General features: G+C 33.6%; 1 protein-coding gene across 3 annotated transcripts in view; it reads right to left on the reverse strand.

Moving 5' to 3' along the window:
- Positions 1-24,711, reverse strand: part of rsh (radish) — a 200,271-nt gene that overhangs the window by 147,296 nt on the left and 28,264 nt on the right. For 2 of the 3 annotated variants that reach the window (XM_053753024.2, XM_053753023.2), the window contains exon 3: positions 20,441-20,737. The gene's annotated coding sequence lies outside the window, so the exon portion shown is untranslated. Of the gene's footprint in view, positions 1-20,440; positions 20,899-24,711 lie in introns of those variants that run through there. The other variant, XM_053753025.2, reaches the window with a different exon arrangement.

A 24,711-nucleotide genomic window follows, 5' to 3' on the forward strand; every position in this document is an offset into this window, starting at 1 on the left:
AAAATGAGTACTTACTTACATCTATATTAATACGTTACGAAAGATTTTTTGTTGATATAATAATTTACCAGTCAGTTGCTATTTTGACAAGCCTTAAGGATTTTTATATGAGTAACTTTAAACGCAGACTTAAGTCTAGATATTTTATATGTAATAGATTTTTTTTGTCTGCTACCTATATGCATATTAGGAAACTGAGAAGATTATACATTGGGTCAAGCGATGGAACACAAATAGCGAATGAATAGTAGTGGGACAGACAGACGCGGATATGATATTCAGATAATTTATCATTCCTATACAATATTATATACTTTTTGTGTATAATGTAACAGCTGTGTACTCCTGGTATAGGCATTTTTTGTGGAAACATCAATCAAGTATTGAGTGATTAAACACATATTTATTTGAAAGTCAAGATATTATTGGTACTTTTTTATGTAAAACAAAATGAGATCAAAACATGAAAAATAAATTTATTAAACAATAATCTGAAATTATTTGTTTTAAATTTAATCGAATACAAGACTTTAAATCCTAAAGATTCTTAAGACTAAGTACTTGAAACTCTTTTCTTGATACAGCGAGCGGGTACAAAGCAACCCCTCTCTATATTGTTTGAAGAAGGGATGAATCTGTAGATATCATTACTTTTGCCGATAGCACACTTTTGTTGTTCAGTTTATAGATGAGTAATATAGCTGGCTGGAAAGAAATTCCTATTTTGACGCAAAAAAAAAAGACTTAGCAAAGTAACGTCCACAATGTGTAGAATGTAATGTAACTACTTAATACTTATTATAAATGAGCAAGTATATTTGTTTATTTATTTGTTTATTTGTTATCTCTTCACGATGATGTAATTATGTTTAAACATGTAATTTGTAGTACGTAGACAGCCTATCACGTATTAGTACCTTTCGAATCCGTAGCTATTTAAACATATAACTTATTTAATAATGCAAACGATACTGTCATGCTATTTGTTTTCTATTTGATAATATATACTAAATTTTTATAGTAAAAAATGTCCCATTCAGAATTTATAAAACGATTTTTGTAGCTTAATTCAACTTATTGTCACTCATATGAAAAGCTCTATAGAATAAGTTTATGCGTGAAACTTACATACAATACCCGGCTCATACAAGGGTCTTTAGAAATTGCGTTATAAAGCTGCCCTCATGTATACAACGGCCGTCAGGTAAATTGGCGAATCGTGTGATTTTCACCTGAGTCACCATTGTATGGTTTCGTCTCGCACGCATGCCGTGACCCTGAGAGTCTTTTTTTTACATAATATAATAGTATATATACAATTATGTAGACATGAAATCTGAAAATATTTCTAGATTGGCAATTTTATTATCAAAATTAAATTAATATTTTAAATTGATATTTAACAAACTTCTAATTTTTGATAGAAAATAGCACTATTTTATTGTAACTTTTAATTTGTCAAGCGAAAGTGAACTTCATTTATTATTTGTGACTGGTAATCTAATGGATCAATTAAACCTTTGATTTTAATTGGTCCATTAGATTCACAGCAAATTGACTGACAGATAGACAGTGTGAAAATGGGTAGGAGGTTTGACATTTAACGGGAACCCTAAAAACGTCGAACTCCACGGCGGCGTAGTGGTCACCACGCCCATTCGCTATCTGGTCTTGGGTTCAATTACCAGCGCGGATAAATATTTGTACTTGTTTGTGATCACAGATATTTGTCTGTGGTTTTATGTGTGTTATGACCATTCTATGTTTGTGTCCATCAGACCTACGATCCCAGCTTGTCTTAGTGCGGGCCGTTGAGTGTTGTCAATTTACGAATTTGGACCTTAATTTTTACAATTTATGTAAGATATACTTATATAAATTGTATATATAAATAAACATCAACTACTTACTGGGTGAAAATAATATTTCATTTTAATTGTACTTATATTCAAATGTTGCTAACGCAGAGACGACCATTTGTCACCAGTAGAACTTTAAAACGTATGACAGCCATACCCTACATTGTCCCTCTAAACTCCCGAAATTCGGGAGCCATTTGTCCCCGGGTTCCCACCGGCAGACAGATCACATTAACTAAATACAGTTTACGTAGGCCCTTCCTACCCTCTCCCGCCCGGAGAAGCGTAAAACTACGTTTACGAAGTAATTTGGAACTAAGGATAAAAATAAGTATGTTAGCCATTCTTTTAAAGGAACTTCGTTTATATTTAGTTTTTTATTTTTATTTTTGGTAAGTATAGATTTAACCTTGGACGTAAGCTTAGATATGGTAATTTCGAACTTTGAATTTTACCGAAATAAGTATAGTCCTCGACCTTCAAGAAATAGTGGCAAAGGAAATGGTTAGTACATTAGTACGAGTAACATTATTTGTTCTACTGGTATGCCTTGTTCGGGGCAGAAACGTTCAATTTTTTTCAGTGTAAATAAAAATGTGGACTTCGTGGACTAGGTTCATGTACTTATATATTTATTACTACATAGTATAAAACAAAGTCGCATCCCACTGTCTGTCCCCTTTTAAGTATGCGTACATGCATAGTATAAAACAAAGTCGCATCCCACAGTCTGTCCCTATGTATGCTTAGATCTTTAAAATTACGCAACGGATTTTGATGCGGGTTTATTTATAGATAATGTGATTACTGAGGAAGGTTTAAGTGTTTAATTGATTATGGTTTTACCCGAGCGAAGCCGGGACGGGCAGCTAATTTAAATAGACCACAGTACAAAATAAGATACGGCGACAGGTCTGTTGAGTTGAATATCGGACCCCATAGGTTAAGTCCTTCTTCTTGATTTCCAGTATTTATGATGATTTTCAACTACTGCAAATACAAATACACTTTCTTAGAAAGTTACCGTTATTCGTTGACGACCACGGTGGCGCAGTGGTAAGGTTCTTGCTACTGAACCGAGAGGGCCCGGGTTCGATCCCCGGTCGGGTCTTGATGGAAAATGTTTTTTTTTTTATTGGCCTGGATCTTGGATGTTTATCTATATATGTATTTGTTATAAAATATAGCATCGTTGAGTTAGTATCCCATAACACAAGTCTCGATCTTACTTTGGGGCTAGTTCAATCTGTGTGATTTGTCCTAATATATTTATTTATTTATTATTTATTAGTTCAGATATTATTTGTCACCCGTAACTTCTTATATAGTACCTATTATTGACTATATATAATCTTCTATACATATAATAAAACTCTTTGTCTGGTCGACATAGTCGATATTACAGAAATAATTTCCAAAAGCCAAAAGAATATTTTTTAGAATTTTTGTCTGTCTGTCTGTATCTTTGTTGTCTCACTGTATGTTTTCTACATACCATATACCACATACTTCTTAACCCCCGACTACAGAAGAACAGTAGTCGAGGATTTAAAACTACTTATGCTACAATATATAAGTATTTAATAAAAAATATAAATAAATGTCAATGTTCGTTACACATACTCGTTAACCCCGACTACAGAAGAACAGTAGTCGAGGGGTTAAAAGTATGCTTCAATAGTATTTAATAAAAAATATAAAAAATGTCAATGTTCGTTTCCGTGCGGCCAGCATTGTCGACTGCCGCCATTGTTATTCCGCTCGGCCGCCACCGTATGTCGCCATTTTCCTAATGGCTCCGCGAAACATGATTGAATTTGAAACGGATTTGCACTCTCATTTTCCTGAGTGCAATCCAGTGTTGACAACAAAATGCATATTCTAAATATTAAGGTTATTTTCGGTTTGCATTGTTATATAAAATCAAATATTGCTTGACGACCTCGGTGGCGCAGTGGCAAAGTTCTTGCCACTGAACGGAGAGGTCCTGGGTTCGATCCCCGGTCGGGTCATGATGGAAAATTATCTTTTTCTGATTGATCCGGGTCTTGGATGTTTATCTATATATGTATTTGTTATAAAATATAGTATCGTTGAGTTAGTATCCCATAACACAAGTTTCGAACTTACTTTGGAGCTAGCTCAATCTGTGTGATTTATCCTAATATATATTTCCTAATAAACATGTAAATAATGTTTGACTTTATTACATATAGGTTTGGGAAAATCTCCGGATACAGCCGATTATATAATTATACTCCTGAGGGAAGCGAGAAGAACTGGTAGCCTACAACACTTAGTGGAAATTTAATTATTTAAGGCAGGTATGCAAATAAAAGAAAAACGAGCGATAAGTACTTATAATTGTAAGCACTCTCATTGGTCAAACAAAATAGAACGCTTAACTCCCCCCAGACTTTCTTCAGATTACAGATAATCGAGATTTCATGTTCCACATTAAAAGCTGCGTACCTACCTTTCATTTAATGTTACAAACTCCATAATGATAAAATAGGCCAAACCAAAATTATATTGTTTTCCGAACGGTTTTGTTACAACATTTAGGTAATGTTGTGATTGTGACACACCTAGATTTGATTAATGGTCGTACAGTGAGCGCGATGACGGCAGGAAGTGGATGAAAAATATTTTCCGGACCGGCCCTAACAGAGATTACCCGTACTTTGTTATGTTTGTTCTGTTACGTAATTTACCCGGGGAAACCATTTATTTCACTCAATAAATATCTTGGACAAAGATATTTTTTTGTGAACTCTAATAAATTGAGTGTGACTTTCACTTTCAGTTTGTTTAGAAAGTAGTTTTGTGGGTTTGTGTGGTATTTTAGTTAGATCTTTTTCATATTGGCTCTCTCTCTCTGTCGTGTATTTTTTTGATCTAAATCCAATCAAAAATCAACTTTAAGTAAGTCATTAATATCATGACAAAAAACAGAGTTTACTTATTACACTGATTATGTCATAAATTATTAACCAATTATATAAATAAAATTTACCCTATTACTACGTACCTACCATAATAAAAGATATGGACATTAAATAATAATAAATAAATTAAAATTTCTTTAAATTATTTACTTACTAAAATACTCCAAATGAAGCAATTAAAAACAATTGCAAAACACCCTGTTCGTTTATTTTTCAGTTCTAAATGTTAATTCCCACAAAAGCCTATTTCCAGCAAAACCTAACATGAAATACTGAGAGGAACATATTAATCGCTTTCCGAGGAAATAATTAGCATCTCACAACTGTAAGACTAATTAAAATGTAATATTCGCCCCGATTATGCGTACTCGGTACATATAAAATTAAGGCGCTTAAAATGTATGTACTTCGGTCTCGATTTATGTACTTTTAAGCGAATGTGTTTCAAATAAATTAACTAAGTTATTTGAAACACACTCACTCAAAAGTATAACAGAATTAGGTAAAGTTAAATTGTAAGTTAAGTAATTACTTGGTATGTAACTCACAATGTAAGTAATGTAACACAAGTACTTGAGCACATGTAGTTAATAAATCAGTGTGTTAGTTTCGCTTTCACGAATTAACGACTCAATGAATCGTAACAAAATGCACGAACATTGTATGAAGAATAGAAAAAAGACTAGAACACCACCCTTGGTATACAAATATGGCGTGTATACCTACGAACGTATTCGTAACAGATCTAATCCGCAATAATTTTAGGTTTTCATTATTATTTTTTTGTAGCTTGGATATCATCTTAATTAAAACTCCTATCTACTATATTCTTCTATACTTACATATAATAAAACTGTAAGTGGGCTATGTCTGTACATAGGAGATATACCTACAGTTAAGAACGATAAAGAACAATTATTATGGGGGATCTTTATGGGATTAATAGAGGCCTAAACAATTTTTTTTAACTTTTGTCTGTCTGTCTATACGTTTGTTTGTCAAGGGCGGACGAACGAATAACGGAGCCAAGAAAATAGTCATATTTTTTCTTATCGGGAGCCGATCGTGGTGTGCTAGGCCGAAAAAGCAGAGCAGTAGATGTTTTACCTTTGCAGCTAGTTCAGCATGAAAGTAAATGATAAAAGTATGTTGTTTAAATATTTATTATTGTAGAATAATTACCAGAACGCCATGTTACTTGTGAAGTATTTCGGCTTCTCTTTTAAGCATACGGAATAATTCACATTAATATTCCAAGCTTACCGCCCTACCCAATTAATCTGACTTAATTCTAATTCTAGATTGTCATAAAAAGGACTTAACTAAATTGAAACATTATTTATCCGTATAATAACACCATTATACATGATTGGTACTTTTTCATTCTTCATGGTTGTATTCCTCATGGCTAAGCAAAAGTACCTACCACAATTAAAAATTTTATTGATATAAAATTTTACTATGCTTTTAAATAATTATTTTTTAATAGCATAGTAATTATTTTTTAATAGCTTTTTGTAGCTACGCCCCGGGGCTACGCTCCTCTGGGAATTTCGGGATAAAAAGTACCCTATGTGTTATTCCAGATTATATTCCACCCGTGTACCAAATTTATAACAGTGTGTAATTGGTCCAGTAGATTTCGCGTGAAAAAGTAACGAACATACATACACACGTCCTCACAAACTTTCGCATTTATAATACTAGTAGGATTCACAACTGTAGTTTATTTTGAGCATGATAGTTAGTCATGTTAGGAGTTTTTTTTGTTTTGAGAAAAGTAATAAATGCCATCAAAAACATACTGTAAAAAACCCAAGTCTCACAGCTCAGTTTTTCTACCGTAAAAAGTTGTGAGATTCATGTCACCAAGTCGATAAATTTATTCTTCTGTCTTAAGTTATTACGCAAGTTATTATCATATCATTATTAAAAATCTTTTAGGTTTTAAATAAATAGATCGACTTGGCCATCGCATGATTAGATTGTTTACGTGGTTTCTCACCAAAGTCCTTCCGATGTGGGATGATTTAGTTGAATATCTATAAGAATGGATATTAGACTGGAAAATTACTGTACGATACTGAATTAAAACGTAAACGAAAGTGAAACCAAAATCTTAATTAACAAGTTTTAAATAAATTCGGATATTAAAAACATGTCAAATGTCGTATCAGGTACACAATATATCATGACACACCTTTGTACTGTAATTTTACCTTTCCAAGTCGCACAAAATAAAAATATTCCGGAACTGAACCTAAAAATCAGAAGTTAAATTTGATTAAAATTAAACTAACATGAGTAATAGACAGTATGAAAATAGGGTACTATAATGAAGTCTAGCGATGAATTGCCCGCGGCGCGCACTGAAACTATAGTCAACGTTTCCGTCCATAATTGCATGTGAGTGACTCGTATTTTTATTAATAATGGTAACGATATTGATATTTTTTGATGTGGAGTAGATAAAAATCAATAAATCCTTTCAATAATATGTTCAAAAGAGTTATTTCTCAAAAGGGAGTAGGTATAATATTTAAGGATTAATTTGTGTGTGTTAAGATACGACCGGAGACTGTCTAGACATATGGTCAAGATATGCTAGATATTATAATATTCCTTAAACGATTACGCTTTGTACTTACTGTAATACAAAAAATTGTAATTAAAAACAAAATATGTAAATTAATAGTTTAAGTATTCAAGTAACCTAAGTTATATTTCTGTTGCTCTGTTGTGTCAGATGTTACCACGATGAGCATAATATGAGAAGTGTCATAAAGCATTAGGTAGGTACATAGGGTGTTACTCCATCATTACAACAACACGCTTTCTAAATGTCAGCGGATATTAATTGCTGTTTCCCGGGGATTCTCTCATGCTGGAAATTTGAAATGAAGGCTTATTAAATTTATTTATTTTATTTTACAAACAATTATAACATCCTTATAGTTTCCTAAATCGACGCTATATCTCGCGACATATTTGGATACATATCTTCTTCATAGTCTTATTCCTCATGGCTGAGGGTCGTGGTTATTACGTAGAATGAAACACACACAACAACTTTCTTGGCATTATTAATGGAGTGGTTTGCCATTGCCTTCTCCATTTCACACACAAGTTAATAAGAATCAACCAGTGTGCAGGTTTCCTCACAATGTTTTTCTTCACCGGAAGCAAGTGGCGGACGATGAAAACTACTATACATGAGTCAGATTTGTATACAAACTCATGTGGCACGAGTAGGATTCGAACCTGGGACCTTTCGATCCACAAGCGGGCGTCATAACCATTACACCACCACCGCTTTCGCACCGGATACATATACCTACATATAAAGATAACTTGGATGTTTATCTATATATGTATATGTTATGAAATATGTATCGTTGAGTTAGTAACCCAAAAATAACACAAGTCTCGAACTTACTTTAGTGATTTGCCCATACATAAATATGTATTAAAAAATTAATTAATGAAAAAATTAAATATGTTTAAAAAAACGGACCATCTACAGGGGGCTTTTGTTGTTGTTGTGTTCAATTGTATTTATAAGTATATCTTATTATACAAACACTAATTTAATGACAGAACAATACAGGAACAATAGGTCATGGTACCATTCATGAGTACTATAATTATATATTAAATCGATGCGAGCGTACCTACCTACCTATAAAATTCGAAGAGTTCCCTAGATTTCTTCATGATCCCAATATTAAATCTTGGCAAAGTGACTATAGGATCAACTTGGAAGTCCCATTAAAACAAACAAATATTCTTTTCAAATTTATTAGAAAAAATATTATTTTAAAAATCGGTTAAAAATTTTATCTTCGACTAAGTTTACGAAGCAAGTTAATTTTACAGTTGCACCAACGCAAATTAAAATTTGATGTCACGTTAGGGTAATAATGATCACTGTTTATTTGACACATAAAGCTGACAATTAGACATTAATGTGACATTTGAACCTGTAGATGTCATCTCTAATTCTAGCTAAAATGTTGTAAAAGTAAATCAATGTCAAAGTATTTAGAAAATGAGAAATTACTTAAATAATTGATTCTAATAAAAAATTAAAAGACTAATAATATAGTTATATTATATAACCATAGTAAGATAAGATAAATGTTTGTCAAAAAAATCCAACTCGAAATCATAAAACGGAATAATATAAAATATATTTACGACTAAGTTGAAAATTTCTTGACATTTCCTGGTAGCTCCGTACCTATATATAAAGTCAACGAAAACTTAATAAAGTCCGAAACTTTGCTTGCTTCCGAACAATACCTGTTATTTCATCAATCAAATTCCCTGAACAACGGTTCCAACGCAAATATTTGTGATTTCACTTACTTCGATTGAACTGAAGCCTACTTTTTCTAATTAAATTTTAATTCACCTTATCACTCACAAAGCTAAATGACAAAGAAACTTTGTATGTCTGTCAAAGTTAAATATTAAATGGCGCAATCGGGCCTCCAACACGATTCATTACATTTTAATGTGACAGTATACATGGTACTCTGAAGATTTCAATTTAAAGTGTAATACCAATCTAACTTGAAATTACCAACGCAAAGCTACATACTATATACAGCTACATAAGCATGTTAGCTTTTCTTTTCGTTCTGTTTTCGACACTGGGCTTCTGACCCCAAAATATTGTTGTCATATACCTACTTTTAAAATAATTCTTACTTTTTAAATATTTCTACTCAGATTTATATAAACTTCTCCGAATCAAAAACCTATAACTATGACTTGGCTAAAATTATTTCTTTTCCATATCTGCGTTTTATTTATTCAATGTCTGACCTTCATAAAATATACTTAGTCTATACACATGACCTCTCCCTTGTCGAAGTTAGTTCGATGTTTTATTACTAATCGATGAGGTACTTCGAAGTTTGAGAATTTAATATAAAATAGGACTTAAGAATGTTTATTTGATAGAGTTATAATATCAATTATAAAGGTCGATCTAAAGATTTTCGACTTTTTAATCTAAAACTTTCAAAATAAATTTAATTTGGTATTTGCATTATTAACCAAATTGTTTCACTCGCATATATTTCATTATTTTTAACATGCGTTTATACAAGATAAAAAAAATAAAATGAACTTAGCTGAAAATACCTACCCGCGACGAATTTTCCCGAATCCTACAATTTAGGGATTTTCAAAGCAAGAGTGAACTGAATAGGCACTTTTTTGAGCTCGCGTGTAATGCCCTAGACCTCATATTTGCTTCCCATCAGGCTAAATTGAGGTCAAACGTACTCAAACATTTTTAATTCTCCATCTTAATTTTTTTTTTTGCAATGTAAAACTAAATAAAACACATGCATTAAGCACAGCGACTCCGTCTTAAATATTATTTTTAACCTGCGACGCAAAAAGAGAGGTGTTATAAGTATAACGTGTCTGTCTGCATATTTGTGTATCTGTCTGTGGCATCGTAGCTCCCAAACGGATGAACCAATTTTCGTTTAGTTTTTTTTTGTGTCATAGATAATTTTACCCCGAGTGTTCTTAGCCATGTTTCATGAAAATCGGTTCAGTCGTTTAAAAGTTGTAGCGACATGAATATTAAAAGTCGAGGCTTTTTTAATTTGTCTTAAAAATAAACATGTTAGGACCTAACCTCTTTACCGCTTGCTAACGATAAAAAAATTGTTTCACAAGTATTCGATACGGCTGACCAATAACATCAAATACATCATATTTAGCAAGTTAGTTGTCTATCAGATTTCAATATCTTATTTTATCAGAAAGTGGTAAAACGAACCCTTAACTTCAATTTTAATCACACAATCTATATTTTTGTCAAAAAGTTTAATTGGCAACCAAAAGTGAGATTTTCAGTTTTGTGTAACGTTTCAATTAACAATGGAATAGGATACGATTGAACCACATTAACAGTATTATCCTTTGTTAGTTACCTTGTACCTCCATGTCAAATAGAGTTGATAACCTATTAAATCTGTCGACAAGTTTATCCGATCGCTCGGGCAGCACACATCGCTGTGTGGTTTACACTAATTCCACCCTAAACCCTTGTCAGGGAAGATAGCGTTCCTAAGGGGGTAAAACTTGACTGTATAATTTAATTAGTAAATAATAAATGATATTTTGTCTATTTCGGTTTGGATTTCAAATGAAATTAATTAAAACTTGCGGCTGCGGTATGGTTCGGTAAACGTTTTAAACCCCTTGATACAAAAAGATAAATATATTTTCGTAATGTGTTCGTTATTTTAATTATTAAAGGGATATACAGTAATTAATCCATTCGAAGTGATTGTTTGGATTATCCAGTGAATAGTTTGTTATGTTGTTGTAGTTCATTAGGTGGTTTATAAACTTTTTTAATGATCAAATTAGAAACATTATGAAGTTTGCACTAGAGTGCTTTACTTTGTAATTCCATGATATTTTTTAATAACTATTTGTTATGTACGAAACTGAATTACTGAGTAACATTGCTGTACAATAAACTGCTGTTTATAAAGACAGGTAGTACAGTGGCTTAAATTAAATATGAACGGGGAAATAACTTCAAAAGGAGGTTCATAAAACGAGTGAAATATTTAAAACGTTTAACTATACACCGTCTGCCTACATTATTATTTTTTATCTTGCCGTCTAGAAAATAAACTGAACGTAACTAAGTGAAAGTGTTATGCTAATCTCAAGGATAAAGCAATTGATTGCCAACCGTTTGACGGATAAGTTTGGAAACCTAACCTAATCTTCAAAATTTTAAGGTTATTTTTTACGATGACATTGGACTTCGGGGCGTCCCAGTCCCGTACGTATACGAAAACATGCAGAGATCATCTTCATTTATAGTGTGTTAATTGCTAACAGTTGTATCCGATTTTATTCAAATCGCCTAAAGCCATCTGACATGACTTTCACGGCTACCTACAGCGTCTAGTGGCTAGTAATATTCCATACACACTACTGAACTGAAACCGTCAACCAGTGCAGGTTTCCTCACAATATTTTCCTTCACCGAAAGCAAGTGATGGTCTATGAAAACTACTTATAAATTATATCGCGAAACTCTGCATCACAATTTCTACAATGGAATTTTGGAATGTGAGTTGCCATAATACATCCATTTGGTGTTTTATGTCCATAAAACGTGTTGGGTGTGTCCCTCCAAATGTGGACCATTAGAATGACCTTTTTTCATGCACGGACTGCTAAATACATGATGGGACAGTAGAAAGGTCCACGTATAAATTGACGAGAGTTATAGATAAATAAGCTATAATCAAGAATAGTTATAAGAGTCTATAAGGTACCTTAATGAGTTCAGGACAAGAACAATATAAATCTTTTTCAATTTGAAATTGTAATATTGTATTAGAATAATACTTAATTAACTTTTTTACAAATCATTTTTAACACAAGCTGTTATTGTTGTCAGAGAGATATTATTGCATTTAATGTGTGACAAAAAAAAGTCAAATAAACATCACGTCAAATCCCACGTTGATAGCCACATTTAGGTACACCATCAGGTCCTATAATAATGCTTTAAAATTGAGTTATAAGATTTCCCCCGAACATACATACCCATTCTTGGCATTATTAATGGAGTGAGTGGTTTGCCATTGCCTTCTTCATTACACACACAAGTTAATAAGAATCAACCAGTGTGCAGGTTTCCTCACGATGTTTTCCTTCACCGGAAACAAGTGGTGGACGATAAAAAGTACTATACATGAGTCAGATTGGTATACAAACTCATGTGGCACGAGTAGGATTCGAACCTGGGACCTTTCGATCCTCAGGCGGGCGTCTTAACCATTACACCACCACCGTTTCTATATTACAAGTTAAATAAAAGCTTGTAAAATAATAGAATCGTATGACCTAAAGGTTTGTTCATAATACGATTGTTTGTGACATTTGAACTATATCTGTAGTCTTACTATTTTTAAATAGGGATTATTTAGACAACAATCCTACAAATTCCTCGTATACAGCGGCACAATTATAAAACTTGTATTTTGGCCAGTTTTTATTTGTCTCATGTAAATATTTGTTAGCACTCGACTGATTCAACACACAGTATAATGTTTTCTAGGGTGTAATTTTTTAACTAATAAATAGGACGATATAGTAAATACGACATATAAATGTTAATGGTATAGGTTAAAGGTTTTTAAGAAAATCATGTTTAAAAGACGACCAAAGACGACTTAATTGTTATTACACAAAAATATTGGTCCTAGATATTAATAATCTGATATGGGTAAACACATTAATCACAATTAATATAACTATACTGTTAGAAGTAACTATTTTACGCTGGAAAAATTGCGGGTGTAATATAAGCCAGTGTGTTCTGTCTAAAATTAGATTGCGATTTGTCCTACAAGTTTTCTTGAACTATGAAAGGCGATAAAAGGAATAGGTATGCATGTAAAGATTACAATTCCACACGCATTTATACCTCCATTTACTTACAGGAAATCCTCTCACTTAAAAGGATTTAAATCCCAGAATAGTGTTCTTTATGTATTTAAATAATAACAACAAAGAGGAAAAGAAAAATGATCAATTTGTTCAATAAAAAATTCAAAGTATCTACCATATTAAACTCGATGAACTGTACGCAGTGGTTTTCTAGTTTATTTGTTTTTTGTCGAAAAAATATTTGCTCAAAAATATTCGACGTTGCACTGACGGCGAGCCTTCGTAAAAACAGTATTGAATTACTGAATTTTCGCTCTGGCCGATGGGGATATTCATCATTGTATGTGCGTCTAGAAAATAAAATAAAAAGTTGGTTCACAGACAAAACTGGTCTACAGATATTCTAGGAAAATTGTACTTCAATGCTGACTAAAATAGTGCATTCGTGTCGTTTTAAAAGTAGTACCTATTTGATAAACATTAATCAAAATAAATATGTTTTATAATTATAAAAGCGAATATCTGCTCTTAAAGAAGAACGTTTTGTAATGCAAAAAGTGGTTGTTCGTGCATTATGAAGAAAAAACACTACTTACTATTTAATTATGGTGATTAAGTATGTTAAGATCATGTGTATTTGTACTGTAGACTCTAGTATTCATCCGTTTTGACATGTTCTGTTTTCTCAAACATCACGTTTTATTTTTTAATTTACATCACAACCCAAAAAAATATCAACAATAAACATACTTGAGAAACAAAACTTTTAAAACAAAAAAGAAAACAAGGAACGCTCGGCTTCAGAATTGGTGAATTAACATTAAAAACATGTCAGATGTGACGTTTCATTTCGTGGAGCCTACGTAATAAAATTCTTTAGCGGATGCCATGTTCCGATATATGCTGAGGTAATTAAATTTCAGATTTCACGTAGAATGCCAAGCCACCTCGTGGAAAATATCTGAAAAATTGGGCTACACAGACAAGCGTTGAAAACGGGACAAACAGAGTTTCGCATTTATAATACTATGGATAAAACAAAGCCTTTCAGTATTGTTTTAATTAAACGATTGGTATTAGCTGACCTTTCGTACCCAAAATAAGTAATACGAACACTAAACTTTAAACAATGATGCTCAAGTATTGACGAAGGCATTCATTATAATAAATTTAATCAACTTTTGGACGCCACTTGGAAATATAATGATTTTGCTGAGTTCGATGTTTATTTACAAGAGTATCGGATACTTTTGTTTTAATTTACTGTAAAAACATTACTATTTTTGTACAGTATTTTTTCGTATTTTGGGTCTTCTTCTTCATAGTCATATTTCCTCATGGCTGAGGGTCGTGATCATAACGTGAAATGAAATACACACTAATATCAATACTTTATGTATTTACTACTACCTGTTATTCTCAAACGAATTAACGGTTTATTATTATTTATAAAATTGTTCATTGTTAGCTTTTTCAGACATTTTGTGTTAATACAAAATAAAGCCTTTGTTCTTGTACTTTTACTTTTAAGCTCGTCAAAACACTATGATGAGCTTAGAGCGTCACTCCTTTCATGGACCTTTAATGTAGTTCCAAACATTGTTAACTGAGGTAAAGCAGAGTACTATAGTTGTTTCCATCATAAAAGGAAAGTTGGACAAGCTGTCTACACAGCCAAACAGTTTTGCTTCGGTTTTTGGAAAATTTCCAAGAAGTTCCAGATTTTAAACTTTGTGTTTAAAACTATTCAGTGCTCATAAAATAGGTAAGCAAGTTCGTCGAAAAGGTTCTCCTCTATTTTAATATGTTTTAAGATGCAAGTTCTTCACTTATAGGGTAAATGTCCCAGTGGATGACACTTTATGGCGAACATTCCAATATTCTTACGAAATTCTACCTACTCAAATATTAAGCGGATCGATAACACGCATATGTACTCGTATATATACATGACGGTTCCTTTTTCATGCTAGAGAAAACTAGACGTTTTCCCGGTTTCTTCCTCAGCCAGATGAACTGAGTATCATATATATAATCATGTATCATGTATATATATCATATCAATAAATCTTTATTTCATTCCGCAACATCTTAAATTGTACTTTCAACTATTATAATTAATATGAGACAGGTAAAATCTTGAATGTCACAGTTTATGAAAGAATGTAATTGACCCAATAGATGACATGGCCTTTAGCTGATACAAAGATAGTGAGAAAACTATTTAGACCATCGCATAATGTAGGTATACTTATCCAAAAGAATTTTCGGAAGAATCTAGCCGTTAAGCTCAGTTTTCCTGTGTTGGAACTTGTGGTTCTGTTTGCCCCGCTAGATACGTGATACTGTTATCTTTGATTTCAAGCGCATTTTTTCATGCAGAAAACAAAATCGAATGAAAGATAAATGTGTTTATTTGAAAACGCAGGCAAGCACAAATAAAATGCGGGTCGAATTGATAACCTCTCTTTTGAAGTCAGACGATAACTCCCATTTTTGATGTCAGGTAAAAATAAATTAACTTAAAACTGGGTTGTTCAAATTTAACGGACATTATCGAGATATTGGAAATTATTTCAAGTATTTTCAAATTATTCATGAGATAAATTATTGTTGAGATATTTCTTCTCTCATTCCCGCATTTACTGACCGTGACGAAAAATTATATTTCGGCTCTGATTTTATGACCGGCCGCCTGCTTGGCGTCTTTGAGAATGCTGTTGTTGTCTACCAGCTGTCAAGGGTTTATATTTTCTCGTACATTAACACATCCTCGGAAAGTTATGAAGTGATTTTATTCCAGACCGGGAGTTACACGCCTACACTAACGTTGAATATGGAATATATCTACGATAAAGTCATTCTACAGAATAAACTTAAATTATAACTAGGTATTCAAAGATAAATTATATGTAATCTGTTGATTCAAACTGAGAGCAATGGTCAAATGCCGACTACCGTTTGAAGTGGAGACGAATGGGTAGGAAAGCGCACCCTGGGCTTCAACGCTCAGTAGCTGTAGAAGATACTGGGAAATCGCTCAGATGGGAGAGAGATTCAAACATGAAATCAATTAAAATATCCTATGTATCGATTGTAAACGCAACTAGAGGCTCGTGTATAATATCGAAATATTTTTACAGTTTCAATCAGTGGTTTAAACAATAAAGAGACTAAAGATAAGCCTTGCCATTGCTTCAGGGTTTCTTGTTTTTTATTCATAAAATCCACAATATAACGTCGTCAACCTAAAACATTACAAAGGACACAATAACTTTGCGGAGAAAGGGTCGCGCCATAAATAATGTTATATTAAAATATAATATTTGACCTCCAGCTGTGTAACTCCTTATATTATATCAATTTTCATTATTTTATTTAATGCTCATGGTTAAAAAAAATATTCGGGCTTTTGAATGTCTAGAAAATATCTGTAGACTATGATGGTGATGTCCGACCGATTTCGGACATGGCGTCAACTTAAACGATTTTGAACTCGCTGGTGTGCTGGCATATGGCTTATTTAGCCAATTTTATTAGTGACTGGACTATATAAATGACTTATATAGTAATTTCTCTATATAGTTTTTGAGATTCAAAAACTCAAATATTGAAAACTCCATTTCAAATTCTCATTAAATACCTAAACAGAATCCTACAGAAGGATAATATAATTCCTAAGCTAATTTTCTTTGTCATCTCATGAAATATTCTTTATCATCCCAAGGGTAATGTAATAACACGACTTCAATTCTAAATATTACTATCTCGACGCTTTTATACCATAGTAGTTTTTCCCTCGGCTTTGCACGTGCAAATTTCGCTTTTGATCCTCATAGGACTGGAATATCCAAAATTATTTCTATGTTGAAAAAACACTTTGCCGCGATGGTATAGGTCCACTTCTTAACTTGCCATGGATGTCTTTAGTGCCTGGTAAGGCACCTGGCAAATAGGTAACAAATGCTTAGCATTAAGTTAATCTAATATTTCCTTTGTAAATATGTGCAATAAACATAAATAAATGGAACAATATGTATGAATATATATGTATATATAGGTTTGATGTCAGGCATTACAAAATCGTAAGTTAAGCGGACCCCGAGATACGTGGAGTCACCACCGGCGTGAAGAATACAAACGGCGCTCATTTGAAAAAGAGACTAATTAGAAATAGCAGAAAAACAAATTTCAGGAATTCATAACCCTGCGAGAGGAGCTGCCGCCTGGTCATAACAGCCCTGGCCTATCTGTAAGTTGCTTCGAACGTCGGAACAGACTCCACACTTCGGTGGGCCAGTTCAAATAATCTGTCCTGGGGGCCTACCATCAACTATTACAAAACGATTCAATTGTAGAGCAGTTCAGTTTAGGAACCTAAAATGAATTGCGTTATTTGGCGTTATTTGGCGTACCAACGAATCTTAGCAAAGTCGTATTTGAATCGTAAGGAGTGAATGAAATCAATTAAAAAAATAAAAATTGTCTCTGAATCGTAAACTTCAGTGACAGTAGCCAAATGTAAGATAGATATAACGCTATACGATGTCGATATATTTTATCTCGTTTCAAGAATTGCGTTCCGATATCAAATTCTTACCATTTTGGGCAAACAATACGCACTTTTTTGTTACTTAAAATTAAATTGTATATTATTATCTTGCTGTTACATGACTATGGTAAATACAAAACACAATAAAAGAAAATATTTAAATTAAAATAAATGCAATATTATGCAGACAGAAAAAATTGTCGGTCATAACATCTAAACACAAAGTTCGGAACATGAAACCGTACCACGAAAGAGTTTCCGTGGCAAAATTAGGAACTATCAATAACATATAGACCACATCGTTGTTTTCAGCGACAGTAGCGCCACGTCTGTGGGACTTCTATCATGGAAACCTACCTGAAATAGTAACTTTTTTTGAATCGCCAATTTTGACAGCTAAGCGATCCCGTTTACGTTCTCAATGCACATCATGGTACGGAATTATATGCAAAATGAGTAAATGAAATCGAATTGGCGTATTGTTTTGGTCACTACCTATAATGGATCGTTATATCATCTTGATGGTACGAATTTGCGATGCAGATCAGTTTAGGTCCTGAACTGAATCGCATTAAGAGATGATGGTAAGCCCCCTGGTGAAGTATATCTCCGAAAACATATACGACTGTGGTGTATCCCCGCAAACCATGTCTCATCTGCTAGTTTGTTCTGAGCGCTCAAAATGTAAGTCGGGCGACCTGATGACCACAAAAGAAGCCAAAGCGGTAGCTCATTTTTGGGAAGATATGGTTTGACTTGTGTCAAGTGCCATCAAAACGTAAATATTATAGAAAGTAAAAATATTGTTTAATCTTGAAACCGATATTTGAACCCAATCTGGTATTACTTATGCACTTTAGCGTCAATAAAGTGCCTACTTACTACCTTCTAACGTTAGAAGTTATTTTCGCGTTGATATTACTGATATGACTGAAATGCACTTTTACGTTTTCCAATATGGAGAAAATTTCAAATAAGTTTTAATAACTTAGATTTTAGTTAGATTTTCTATCATAAATTTCCTGAACTACACACTTATATTGAGCTGAAACAATGCAAAGAAAGATACTAAACTCAGCTTTTCCTTTGTTTTTTTATTTAACAAAATAATCACCGATCTTATAAATTTAGATATTTATTTAAAACTTATCCATACTAATATTATAAATGCGAAAATTTTCTGCCAATCTTTTAAAACTATACCTCTAAGCCGATTTTGATAAAATTTGGAATTTATATAGTTAATGACACGAGGTCAATCACAGTTTACCATAGGTGGAATTACAAACAACAGCTGGATTTCGAAAAGTTTAAGTTACAATGATATCATACTCAAATTATTTAAGTAATTGATTTTTTTTTATTGAAATTGAAAGAATAGAAAAATAAAAGATAAAAAAGTATTATGTACATTCACTAACTTTGAAAATGTATCAAAGGTCGCCTCTTTGAGAAAAATCTATGTACTAAGTATACATGGATGAACCCTGAGGGCGTTGATCTCCTGATATGATTAGAGATTTCATTTAAAGGATTTAGGTTAATTAAGAGCTATGCTCCATTGCTCAGTCGCGCTCCATCGTTTTGACGTCCGTCGATAGACAACGTAAAAATTGTAGTAGCGTCGACGTACGTCACCGCACGTTAACTTCAAAACCCATAGAAAACAACAGAGCACAACGGTGCTACAACATCGCAGCTGAGCGCGACTGAGTAACAGGGTTTGGCTCTAAACCAATGTTATTTAATATTTCGTAACTGAAGACTTGCACCACCACATTTATTCCATTTTAAAAGTATTGCTTATTCTAATTTCAGACTAAAATGTTTAAAAAATATATGGAATTGTTCCATCACATGTTACCTACTGATATAAAGATTACAATGTGGGGGTAAAAAGTATAATGTCTTTAGAGAGCGGCATAAAAGCATTGGTGATTGATGATCCCATAGAATGGTTCCACAAAATCCTCTTATTTATATCTCGGATATTATCTGCACCATTTTGTACGTAACTACTTTAGTAATAAAATCAAATAAAACATCAACAATCAAAACTTGCAATAGTTTGGTAAAAATAAATTTCAAAGACGCAAAAGTCAAATGAAAAACATTCATTATTAATTTACGTAATATAAAGTTACGTCTATATATACTATGTACTTACACACACAATATTGATCGAAGCAGTCAAATCCTTAGTACCCTATGTGTTAGTACCTAATCTCACGTTGTGTTATATATAATAAGCATAATAAATTTCATCCGTTTGACAACGAGGAAAATCTTGCTTATTTATAATTCTGAAATATTCGAAATATTAGCGCTTTTTCGCTCAGTACGCTTGTTTAATTTGTTTCAATATGCGCTTGAAGCGCATTTATTACATATGCCAAATGTACCTACTTGTCTTCATATTTATTTGTTACTCTACTCCTAAGTAACTATTCCACTAATTAATGAAAACCATGGTTTTCATTAATTAAGTGGAATATTAACTTACAATGATAATATTTAACGGTCATTTGTTTGCTTTGTAATAATCTCTTTTCATTTCATAAATTCCCGACGTTGGTCTTATAAATAATATGATTGGTGACTCAATGAACTATGACTTAATATTATAAACTTACCAAAGGTCAGGAGCTCTTGGAACAACGATTTACAGCGACGTGAAATATTTATTTAAAATTCAGAACAGGATACAAATATATATCGTAAAGTACAACAGTTAACAGGTAACACAGATACGAGTAATAACAACAGTTTTTAAATATTTCAAAAGTTACAACAAGTTAACCGCTAGCTAGCAGCATCATGTGAAAGTCGTCCGTAATAATAACACCAGGAAGACTAAATCAAGCGTATTCGGGATTGAAATTAACAAGGCAGAGCGGAAGCGAAGAGTAGGCATCACAGGATCACAGGAGCTGTAGAGAGAGAGAGAGTTGAGAAATTAAAAAAATCAGGATAAGGACACTAACGACCGCGCGTTTGACCGAGTTCAAATATGGTAAAAGTCTGTGAGATTCAACAAGTGGTTGGCGCGGGCGGGCGATGCGGCTCGGAGGAGGCTACCTCGCGGCGGGAAAGCTCGCCCGCCAGTGCCGAGCTGGCCGCGGCAAGGGCGGCGTGCGCCTGTGTGCGTGCTAGGCCGAGGCTGAAGCCTTCATTGTAACGTGCACGCGTGTGTGTGTCCGTCCCCTGTACACACACGTCTGCTGGCTGATGTGTGAGTGATCCTGCGTAGTGTGCGAGCGTGACGCGCCTACGGGTCTGGTGCACAGGTAAGCCCGGGCCGGCCCCAGCCAACGTCCCTGTCCTATCTATACCGCTTTTACAATGTAATGCCTCACTGAACGTAAACTACCTAGTATGAACTGAACATGTAGGCGGCTTTGTCCGCTACTTTAATACAATAATGGTGCTGAAAACATCAGTTTTCGGACGGAGCGGGACTTGAGGTAAACTTTCGTGGGCTTCGGCACATATTTATCTAGTCGGGTATACTCAGAACCGAATATTTCGCGTTGTTCGCATACCGAATGCCGATGTTGCGAATATTATTAATTTAGTGTTAATTTAACATACGAGAAGTTAATTATATTAAACTGAAGGTTATGTCTGTGAACATATTTTCCGTAAGTAGATAAGTATGGTAATATAATATTGAGGTAATTTACTTTATTAGTAATCTATTAACAAGAGGAAAAATGTTGTCGAAGAACTGAAATAAATTCTTGTATCTGGGTGATTTTTTTAAAGTTTAGGTAGGTATCATAAGTATCTTCTAGTCATTAAACTGAGAGACTACTAAACTGATAGGAGGCAAAATAACTAATAAGACCAGTTTCTCCAGCATCTTGAAACATGTCACCGTGTTGTGACCTTTATAAAAAGAAATACCTCGTTCCAAGAAGTCATGAAACTTTATTGCACAAATTAAAACAAAAATGTACAAACTTAACATAATGGTTTAACAAAAACAAACTCTGAAAACACTTAACAAATAAGCATTTTTAAATGGCAGGAGTAGCTGGCAGCTCTAACTTTAAACTATTTAACTTAACATAAAAAGCAAGGAAATGCATAATTACTGTGCTTTAATTGCAGCATTATCCGGGAGAGGACAATCTAGAACAACTAAGCTAGCTTAAATGTGAGTTTTTAACTTAGTTTTTTCTTGTATCAGTATACTGACTGATAATTATCAATAGAGAGTTGTTTGACCGTTTCATTTTATAATATTCGTATGGATATGGATAGTTTTGAAGTATGGATAATATGGTTTAATCCAAATATATCTCCAGTGGGATACAGTGTACATAGCTACATTATTTTTCTTCTATTAACAATTAGCACGTTAGACGAGAAATATCCATTCACGCATTTTCGTGATCTTCCCCGGAGCCGATCCTATTTTTAAAAAGGGCTGGACCTCGCCCCTTGTTTTACGTAGCCTTTGAATGAATTATAAATATACGTTAAGTATAAAAGGTAAAATAAAGGTTCGTACACACTGCAGCGATGTCACATGGTCAAAGGTTCGCGCCTGGGAGGTGGACCTAAACCTAAGTGAAAGAAAGACGTTCGACGTGAGTGACGAGAATTTGAGAGAATTAAACAAAAACATTCATTGTTGTAACAAACACAATGTTCTTTATCATATTTTAACTTCTAACGATTGATGACTTAAAGTTATTATTAAGAACATCTCAATTTCAACTAATATTATATGACATTTTTTAAAATGTAATTTATTTTCTGTTGCAATTAGTAATATGGTTGACTCGACGAAGATTAGATTATACAAAATTTAGTTCGTTTATTACTACTCCACACTTAATTCTAACCAGTAAATCTGGAAATTTCGCACACATTTTCCAAGTTTCCAAGAAAGATATCCCGGACTAACAAAGCCCGGAAAAAAATCTATGTACGTGGCATATTCACTCAACTCACTTTTGATGAGAGAACGTCTAGTGATAGCTGCGCCTGATAGCATACGGAAAGAAAATGAAACACATAAAAATTGTTTTTTTTTTTAAATACACTATATTAAAAAATACATTATTTTTAACTTTCTTTTCTTGTGATTTCTGAAGGACTCCTGCTTATGTAAGTATATTATGTTGATAATTACATAAATAAATTACCTAGTTTTCCATATTCGGTCTTAAGTCATGTTTTTTGTCTACTGTACTATATTTGTGGCCAAAAATATCGCGTTACAGACAATTTGCAGCGCGTGTAACTTGTATCGTAGCTAGGTGCTACAGTACTACGACACACAGGGCTACGATTTTGCTACGGCGTAGCACATTAAATCAGCTGTAGATAGTGATTTTAATGTCACACAGATTGAGCTAGCCCCAAAGTAAGTTCGAGACTTGTGTTATGGGATACTAACTCAATGATACTATATTATATAACATTATAGATAAACATCCAAGACCCGGGCCAATCAGAAAAAGATTATTTTCCATCATGACCCGACCCGGGATCGAACCCGGGACCTCTCGATTCAGTGGCAAGAATTTTACCACTGCGCCACCGAGGTCGTCAACGAATAACGGTAACTTTCTAAAAAAGTGTATTTGTATTTGCAGTAGTTGAAAATCATCATAAATACTGGAAATCAAGAAGAAGGACTTAACTTATGGGGTCCGTATTCAACTCAACAGACCTGTCGCCGTATCTTATTTTGTACTGTGGTCTATTTAAATTAGCTGCCCGTCCCGGCTTCGCTCGGGTAAAACCATAATAAATTAAACACTTAAACCTTCCTCAGTAATCACATTATCTATAAATATATAAAACCCGCATCAAAATCCGTTCGCGCTACCGAGTGTCTCACTCGTCTCTCTCTCATCTGAGCGGTTTCCCGGTTTCTTCCTCAGCCGTTAAACGTCGGAACCCAGGGTCGCATATAATACATGTCCTCTCCTTTCTCTTTCATCATCACGTGTCATCATACATCGTACATCATACTTACTCGAAACTGTGAGGCTTCAAACCCGAGGGCGAAAAAATTACCGTAAAAATTTGAAGATTTGGCTATGATTTTACAACCGACCGCCTGACTTTGGGAATCATCTTTGACAACCATCTTTGGGAATGATATTGTTTTAATTAAGGCTAATTGTCTCTTATCCGCACGACCTCTACGCTGCCGTCCTATTACTAAAAGGCCGTTAAGTGACATTTAGGTGATTTTGACTTTTATATACAGCGCAAAAGAGCAATTTTTTCTCTATCGACTGATCTATGCCACAATTTTCTATCTTAAATAGTCTTGGAGATACGGTCACCATGTAGACCGTTAAGTAGACTATTTTTTTGATGTTTCAATACTTAAAAACGGCAAACTGACTATACAACACAATAATACGTATAAAGACCTATAACTGCATTGATCAATATCCGAAATCTTGTCTCATGCCATCTTAAAACACAGTTATATCCGGCTACTGCTATAGTAAACAGTTACTGTAATCTAACGTTTTTCAAGAAATGTAATTAATGTTGGGATTCTTTACTGGCTACTATACTTAAAAACAGTTTTTTCAGTAGTAACTCTCTTAAAAACTGTTAAAGGTCTTTAAACGTTATGCTGTTGGAAGTTATGTTAAAACTATTACCAATATTTTATTCTATAAAACGGTCACCGTCTTTTCATAATAACAAGCTAAAAAATAATAATTAAGCGAGACAATACAATAAAACGGCTAAGTGGTATTACTACACTTAAAAACGGCTAAACTCAGCGGCTCCTGCGCCGACCCGCACCTCCGCTCAGTCGTCGCTACCTATACGAAGTATTAGGACGTGCTGTCAGCGGTCGCGTCATCTTGTACCGCCAAAAATGGACTCAAATCCCAGGTAAGAGATTTACTGAAACGAT

The sequence above is a fragment of the Plodia interpunctella genome, chromosome 12 (assembly GCF_027563975.2).
Source record: "Plodia interpunctella isolate USDA-ARS_2022_Savannah chromosome 12, ilPloInte3.2, whole genome shotgun sequence".
Taxonomy (NCBI): domain Eukaryota; kingdom Metazoa; phylum Arthropoda; class Insecta; order Lepidoptera; family Pyralidae; genus Plodia; species Plodia interpunctella.